The following is a 7,600-nucleotide window of genomic DNA, read 5'->3' as shown; positions in this document are numbered from 1 at the left end:
CGCTACCTAATATTTAATTCTCTCTGAGTGAAATATTTAAGGCTCTTGTGACCAGTATAGATATCCCAGTGGATTCCACATAAATAGTGCCTCCAGATCTTTAGGGCAAACACCACTGCGGCTAACTGCACATCATGCGTAGGGTAATTCTTCTCATAATTCTTTAATTTTCGAGAGGCATATGCTATGACTTTGCTATTCTGCATCAATCTTTCCCCCAATCCTTGTCATGAAGCATCATTGTAAATTGTATATCCCTCAGACTGTTAGGGATAGTAAAAAATGGAGCAGCTTTTAGTCTCTCCTTAAGCTCTTGGAAGCTTTGTTCGCACTTATCCGTCCATTCAAATTTAACATCCTTACAGGTAAGAGAATTCATTGGTGCAGAAATTATGGAAAATCCTTCCCCAAACCGCCTATAGTAACCTACTAACCCTAGGAAACTCTTTGGAGGTCTCCATTGATTCACAACGTCAATCGTGGACGAGTCTACTGAAATCCTCTTGACACCACGTGTCCGAGAAATCTTACTTTTTCCAACAAAAATTCACACTTCGAGAACTTTGCATACAAAATTTTTAACCTGTAGCCACTACTTAAAAATTGACGTGGTACTACAATTTTAAACTGTAATAAAAATGTTCATACAATAGTTTTGATACTGTTGTACCATGCAGTGTAGTGCCATGTACTAGCAGGAGACGACACTTCAAATGAAATTGTCGTCTCATGTACGACAGGGGACGACAAAAGCTGTAGAAATGTCGTCCCATGTAGTACATGGTACGACAATTTATGGGCAACTGTTGTAACATGAGACAATAGGTACATGAGACGACATGATATTTTGAACTGATGTACCGAACACAGAAAATGGGAAATTTTTTCCTTATTTTAAATCTCTATTCATTCAATTTTTTTTGTATAATTACAGTATAATCCAAACAAAATCACACAACATACAAAATCAACACAATTCAGTATATTATAAAACAAAACTTAAAAGATTAAAATGAATAAATCTTTCCTTAACTATGTAAAAACATCCTTGTCTTAATTATGTAAGTATCCTTAGAAGATTAAAATGTAAATACATTCTTGCAAAAAAACTATGTAAGAATCATTGCCTTAACTATATAAGTGCATGGATTAACTATAATTAGTTTGTTTTTGAATTCTAATTTTAGAAGTGACCCTAGCTTCCGCTCATCCGCTCAAGGAGCTTAGCTGCCAATTCATTTAGAGTTTCACAGATTTCCTCATGGTTACACTACTACAAAATACCCTTTATGGGACACTTTTTTAGGACACGCACCTAAATGCAAGTCCTTTAAAATATTTATGGAGTTTTTAGGACACTCATTGAGAGTCCTGAAAAAATGCAATTTAGGACTCGCAATGAGTGTCCTAAAAGAAAATGCGAGTCCTAAAAATATCTAGGCTATAAAAATAAGTGTTTTACTTAATAATTTTAAGGACTTGCTTTGGGAGTCCTTAATACTCTTTTAGGACTCGCAATGAGTGTCCTAAAAGAATATGCGAATCCTAAAAAAATCTGGGCTAAAAAATTAGTATCTTACTTAATAATTTTAAGGACTTGTTTTGGGAGTCCTTAACATTTTTTTTAGGACTCGCTTGCGTGTCCTAAAAGTGTATTAAGGACTCCTAAAGCAAGTCCTTAAATGTTTTATGTAAAACACTTAAAAAAACAACCATATATTTTGAAATTATAGGGTTACACTTAAAAAAACTACACATTTGGAGATTTTATTACTCAAAACCATAGCAGGTGAACGACGGCTGGTAAATCAACCACACCAAGGCTAAACGGCTGAAAGAGATGAACGGCAGCAGGTGAACGACGGCAGTGATGGTGGTGAACGGCGTCGACGGCAGCTGGGTTCTCGGTTCCAGCATTCTCGACCCCTCTACTCATGAAGCTCTCTTCTTCTTATTCTTCTTCTTCTTCTTAGTTTCTTTCTCTTTATGTTAAGCATGGCCGCGGAACCCGCTTTCGTAAGAAAATCAAGTGCTTCAGCGACATTGCTGACATCAAAATGCAAAGTTTCCAAACGCAAGACTTGCTCTTATATTTAACTCCCTCTTTATTCTGCTGCCCGAGCTTCATATTCCATGGATGAAGACAAGAACAAGGTCTACAAACAACTGGGTCAGCTCTACTTTCTCTGTTTCTCCTTCACTCTTAGCTTGCTTTATATGTGTCTTCTTGGTGCTAGCTGTTTAGTGAGCAAATGGGGTTTGCACCAATTTGGAACCAAGTGTTTTGATGTTAGAATGGCGGCTTTTCTTTATGTGGTGCTTGTTATGGCTATATGGAGTAGTTTTTCGATTTTGCATACACGGGTACCTATCATCTGTTTGAGATTATTTCTCAGTTAATATTCGTTCTTTTCCAGAGAACAAAATAAAAAGTTCTTTGGTTATATTTGGTTGTGTTGTTTATTTACTTATCTCATGGGATTTAATGTAGCTTTTGGTAATTGTGTAGGTTTATTTGCATTGAAAAGGAAGATTGAAGAGGCAGTTTTGCGAGCTGAAATGTTGGCCCCTGCGGCACTCGAACATGAAGAGGCAAAATGAAATAAACAGGAAGAAATGATATGGGCTTATGACCTCTGGGACGACCCTGCCAAATCCGATGTGATTCTTGCCAAGTTAGCTGATAGTGCCAAAGTGGTTGATGCCCTTAAGGTTTTAACATATAAGGTGATAATCTATGCATAGGATTTTTCATATTTATTATGAATTAATACATAATGGATAATTAACTATTTTTAGATGGGTGCACCATTGGAGTATGTCATTGTCTACCTCTTTTTGGAAATAATCATATTGTATCCATTATATAATAGACTGGCATAGAGAGCTCTTTGTTTTAAATTAATGACTTAAACTGCACATTATCCTTCCCCTGAGTGAACGTTTGAGCATTCAAAACTACATTTTTAAAAACAATATTTTTGCAGTCATGACTCATGTGCATTGGTGCATTTTGTTGATTTTTCCTCAACATTCTTTAGAACTTGTCTATATGAGTTTGCTCCAATCATCTTTACCATTTTTCCTCTTTTAGTTGGAATGATTATTTTGTTGTTCTTATTTAATTTATGTCTGCAGGTTGAAGAGGCAAAGTTAATAACGCAGTTGGCCGAGATAGATGCTATCAATTATGGGCTTTTCAAGCAAGCATATAGTGCTTCTTTAGACATAAGCAAGGTTTTGGATCACTATGAGATGGCCAAGCTTCTAAAGGGGCCATATGACATTTTTTGTCACCGAGTATTGCTTTATACCACTATTTTTTTTTTTTTTTGTATCAATTGTTTTGTATATGTCATGCACTATCTATATTTATATAAAATTGAAATAGGGTAGGCAATAGACACTAAGTCTGGCTATATATACATATAAGATATATATATTTCAAAAAATTGGTTGAAAAGTGGTTGTTGTTCTGATTGTATTTTTGTAATCTTTGATTATGTTTACATGTTCAGCTTCAGTGGTAAAACTGCTAAAAAGTACTCAAAACAATGGACCTGTTTGGTTAGCCTTGCTGGTTTTATTAGAGCAGAAAACATAGATTGATATGGATTCATATTATTGCTTAATTTTGTGGTTAAACGTGTACTGTGTAAAGCCCATTTTCTTCACTTTGTTTCATTTCGTTTCATTGATTTGTAATTTAGTTTTTTGAGAAGTTGATTGGGTTTTTTGTACTCTTTCAAATTCATTTCATTGTATTCTTCTTTTGAGATTTTGCAACTTGCAACAATGATTAACATATTCTATTACACACCTATAATTAATGTTGGAGTTCTTCACTTATAGATTTTAATGTTTTTGCAGCAAGCACTTTTATTAAAAGGTACGAAAATAGTCTTATTGATATAATTTATTTCTCTTGTTTTTGTTTTTATACATTTCTAAAAATGTAGAGCTAGCTAGATAGATAAGAGTTAATGAAGAGTATTGCCTCGCCCACATGAATAATTGTATCATTATGTAGTATAGCTAGAATTAGATATACATAGCCTTACTAGGACCTATGTATACCTACGAGCTCTGCATATATTTGCTTTGTCATCAAGTGATAGAAATATTGGATTATGAAATTTTACATAGTATATCTAGGAGTAGGAGTGGACCTAGGTAGAGTGTTTCAATTTCATTCATTTTAATATTATTAAAAAAATAGACATATAATTATAAACTATTTTTGTATATCTGTATATTTTTTTTTTTTCGGTGCTCCAATTCTACAATTGTCTCAACTTTCAACTATTTGGTTACCACTAAATCTTGATATCATTTAGGTCCTATATTTTTCATTATTTTACAATTTTGAATGATAAATGTATTATTTTAGTGGAGTTTGAATATCTTAGATATTCATCCGTAGTGAAGTAGGTTATGGGAATTATGTGTGCTGCGGTGATAACGGAAGATTGAGAACTTGCATGTCTTAGTGAAGTAGGTTCTGAGAATTTTGTGTGCTGCGGTGATATATGGATGAAAACCTGTGTGATGTTTGATTTGTTTGACAGGTTGGTATTGATTGTGAGAGATGGCTAGGCTAGTAAATTAGGGGATATGCTGTCTGATTTTCTATAGAATTTTTTGTACTTAGTTTTGTGTGGAAATATGAAAAAGATGATTGCCACAATGATAAATTTGTCAATTCGATTTTTTTTAAACTAGAAATATGTCAATAATGGGGGGCAACTCCTTTTCGAAATAGAAAATGATTGATTCAATTACGTGGTTGCAAATCAATTACAACTTAATTATATATTAATTTTTATCAACAATGTATATATATTCTGTATATTTATTTATGTAATGTGTATATTCTTTTATTATGTCAACTATAATATGTATAAATAGGAATCAATTGCTCTGAATAAAAGTATGCTATTGTATGATAATTTGCATGTGTCTACTTATGCTTAAGATTGGGATTTGTTTTTTCTTATATATATATGCTCGTGAATGAGTATATAGAATACTTTAATATTGTAGAGTTAATTTTCTATTTTGATGCAATTTTTTACAAATCTACAAAATTTGAACTTACACTACTATATAACTGTGAAGAAGGTATGTAGTTACGTTTACTTTAGCATGTAATGGAGTCACCTAATTGTGCATATTAATTGCTCTTGGAATGTTATAAGGCTGCATGTTACTCAGATAAGGAATGCCAATTCGTTGTCTTATTGAATATTTTTCACTTTTTCCTTTTATTATTTTAAATTCTATGATGGGTTACTTCAATTTATCATCAGTATAATCTATGTGCCACAATAATTATCTCACTTGAATTGATTTTTCTAATCTATATATGGATATCTCATCTTGCCTAAAATGTTCATAAGGATGTGTCATTCTTCACAACTTAGTTTGAAGCTTCTCAAATCTCATGGTTTTTGAGTGATATTACGTTATTGTCATTTTATTCGTATTTAAATTTTAAGACTAATTTTTAAAAAATGTATGTATATGTATAAAGGCAAGACAACAAAGATTTTTTAAATGAGCTAGGTGTGCATTGTAATTGAATGAGCTAGTTTGTTAATTTATTGCAAAAATTTGTGTTGTGATTTGATCGGTTAATTTATTACAAAATTTATTCATATTTAAATTTTAAGACTGATTTTTTTAAAATGTATGTATATGTATAAAGGCAAGACAACAAAGCTTTTTTAAATGAGCTAGTTGTGCATTGTAGTTGGATGAGTTAGTTTGTTAATTCATTGCCGAGAGGGGCTCGGGCAGGGAGGGGATCGGCAGGGAAGGTGGCTGAGCTGGGCTCGGGGCTGGCTGGAGGTCGAAGGCGCAGGGAGGGGTTTAGGTTGGGCTGGGCTGGGCTTGGCTTGGGTCGATGGTGCAGGGAGGGGCTCGGCAGGGATGGTAGCTGGGCTGGGCTCGGGGCTGGCTGGTGGGGTTCTCAACTTCACGGTGGCGACACTATAGCTCACGACAGCAGCAAGTATTTATTTTATTTCTTGATTTTTTTATGTTAAAATATGTTTCATTTGATTGTGTTGGATATGTTCAGATCTGATTTTGAGCGTAGACGAATAATGAATATCATCTTTAGTGTATTTTGCTTATGCTTTAATGGCTTTATACTTGTGTTTCACTATTGGTTTTTGGTGTATTTTGTGACTTGATTTTGTTGTATTTTGTGACTAGATTTTGGTGTGTTTATGATTTATTTTGATGCTTCCTTAATGGATTAATATGGTAGATTTATGGTCTATTTTGTTGCTGATTTTAGTGTAGTTTGCTACTATTTTGAAATACCTCTATGTACTGGATGAATAATATTTTATGAAATAATACTATCTATACCTTCTATTATATATATTTATAATTTTTGTGTGTGTCTACTTATTTATAAGTTTGAATTATAATTGTTGTCTGCTAGTCCTAAAAATTCCTTTTTGTAAAAAAAATTTGCCATTTTTTTAGTATTTTCTTTTCAAAATTCTTTTGATACATATTCGACACTCAAATAGATATATATTTTTAAATCAAAATTAAAATTGTAGCTGTATTTTTTTTTTTTAAAAAATTACTTTTAAGGGCATGCAAAGCGAGTCCTACAAAATTACCCGCGAGTCCTAAAAAATCTGGTTGAGTGCCTTTAATTAACTTTTAGGACTCGCAACGCACAGATTTTTTAGGATTCGCACAGATTTTTTAGGACTTGCGTTGCGAGTCCTAAAAACAGTTTTTTAAGACTCGCATTGCGGGACGCGAGTCCTAAAAAATTTTTTAGAACTCGCAATTATATATGCAAGTCTTTTATATGATTATATATATACATATTATATGTATATACCTAATTCATAGTATCAACAATTGTCTACGACTATAATATTCAATTAAAACACAACAATTGTCTACGACTATAATATTCAATTAAAACACAAAGGAAAGAAAAATAACTCATAACAATCCATTAGCAGCATCAAGTAAATCAAAATAGTGCATTTATTATGTGAGGTCAAAAGAGAATAATCTTTGACCCCTTAAATTCAAATTAATAATCTCACCTCATGATATTTGTATTCCAACGTAATAATCACGTCATTGAAGTCCAACCCAGTTTCAGTTTTCATCTTTTGAACATGCGAAATACATCAAATTAATCATGCTATTGATTCCCATCAAAATTCTAGCAATAACCAGAACAAAAGAATACAGTGAGCAAACGTATATTGATTCCCATCAAATGAATGAGTCTATTGTAATCTTTCCTTAATATATATTCCTAAAGGTGGCTTATTAGGATAAAGTTAAGTGGGAAACAATAAAATTTTGTTGAAACAAAAACAAAAATTACATAGCACTATATAAATATATAGCAGTATTATAATAACAATCCAGAAGATGAATCAACCAATATTTCAGAACTCTAGAATCTGAAATACGCATATCTTTTAATGCTTCTAAAAAATATATGCTTAACTAAGTAAACAAAACTAAAACTAACATAGACTGGAATGAATTTGTTGCAGCACAAAGCATGAAAGTAAACTAAGAACTATAATAGGTTGTCAACACAAAT

At 32.5% G+C, this 7,600-nt stretch overlaps 1 pseudogene; it reads left to right on the top strand.

Moving 5' to 3' along the window:
* The first annotated feature begins 1,870 nt into the window (after positions 1-1,870).
* On the top strand, positions 1,871-6,169 carry LOC133779391 (peptide chain release factor PrfB3, chloroplastic-like; annotated as a pseudogene).
* Positions 6,170-7,600: the final 1,431 nt, after the last annotated feature.

This window comes from Humulus lupulus, chromosome 5 (genome assembly GCF_963169125.1).
Source record: "Humulus lupulus chromosome 5, drHumLupu1.1, whole genome shotgun sequence".
Taxonomy (NCBI): Eukaryota; Viridiplantae; Streptophyta; class Magnoliopsida; order Rosales; family Cannabaceae; genus Humulus; species Humulus lupulus.
This window is presented reverse-complemented; position numbering and strand designations above follow the sequence as displayed.